At 38.6% G+C, this 1,426-nt stretch overlaps 1 protein-coding gene across 1 annotated transcript in view; it reads left to right on the forward strand.

The window, feature by feature from the left end:
• The window catches only part of LOC118478688 (rho family-interacting cell polarization regulator 1-like), an 11,768-nt gene that overhangs the window by 10,055 nt on the left and 287 nt on the right, over positions 1–1,426 (forward strand). The gene's annotated exons all lie outside the window — the stretch shown is intronic.

Below are 1,426 nucleotides of genomic sequence, written 5' to 3' on the forward strand. Positions count from 1 at the left end.
GGGTCACTCGTTTGTTGGAGCACCACCGCTCCTCTGATTGATTTAAAGCTGTGAATCTTCCCTAATGTTTTATATTATTTGTGTCACGACATGTTTGAATCAGATGCTCGTCGATTTTGGGGGGCATATGGGATTATTGGTATCATCTCAAAGCCTGTTCATTTGCCTTGCTTTTGGGGGAAAAGAAATATCCATCTGTGTTGAATAGAAGTCGAAATATTTGCGATTGAAGGAGGTCAGAGTCGCCTGGTTTCAGAGGTAAAATTAGAGAGAAATGGCCACCAAAGTTTGGGAATTTCCATAACTTGAAAGTCCTTGGAAACTGAAAATTTACATTTTGTGTGTTTTTAATCAATGTTTTTCCGTAAATTTTCACACAGAAATGTGCTTTTAAACGCATATAAAACGTGTTGAGCCAAAAAAAAAAAAGAAAATTACTTTAAAAATTGCCCAACGGTCAGAAAAATGCCAATTTCCTTGATTTCATTTTGGCGAGCGTCTGATGTCTCCTCGATGCCTCACTTTTAGTTTAATTACGTATCTGCTACATACAAACCAGCAATCAATGACCAAAGTAGCCATAAAATCTGCAAATGAAAGGAAGAAATTGAAAAGGAAAAAAAAGCTCATAAGTGAAAGAAAGCATGAAGAGTTTTAGCTGAAAGAGAGAAGGGAAGGAGAGGTCAGAGCGAGTTTCAGAAAGATCAGCTTCATGCTAAAGACTGAGACTTTAGATATAGACGGGTGAGTAAAGCATATGGACACTTGTGAAAAAACAACTCTAAGGTTGAAGACCCGAGGAAGAAAAAGAGAGCAAGTCCCTGTCTTATAGAGTAAAGACAAACTGTCACGACCTTTTACACCGACATTGAGACACGTTGGTAGCCACCTTGTAAAACGGGTTTTATCTCTGTGGAGAACATGGACAGAAGATTATATTCAAAAGAGATATAATATGTTGACCATTTCAGTTGGTGACCCTCAATCCAGACATTCATATTTGATAGATAGATAGATAGATAGATAGATAGATTGGTTGGTTGGTTGGTTGATTGATGGATTGATTGATTGATTTACTTTATGCTCCCATAGACACAATCTAACAAGCGTACTTCGACTATGCCTGTAAGAGCCAGCCTGATTGACAGGGATATACATCCCAGCAGAAAGACTGAGATACTGGGAATATTTTCTCCTCTCTCGTGAATCGATCGTGTGTGCTTCATGTGACAGCCTAACCACTACACCACACGCGCCGGTAGAACCGGTTTTAACCATAAATGTACATACAATCGCCGGTGACAACATTTCATATTCATCAAGAAAAGATTTCTATCTGGAGAAAAAAATTAATCCACAAGGAACAAGAGTTCCTTGTGGTTTAATTTTTACTTGCTTGCTTGCTCTCTCTCTCTCTCTCTCTCTC

Source organism: Aplysia californica, unplaced genomic scaffold (assembly GCF_000002075.1).
Source record: "Aplysia californica isolate F4 #8 unplaced genomic scaffold, AplCal3.0 scaffold00837, whole genome shotgun sequence".
Classification (NCBI taxonomy): domain Eukaryota; kingdom Metazoa; phylum Mollusca; class Gastropoda; order Aplysiida; family Aplysiidae; genus Aplysia; species Aplysia californica.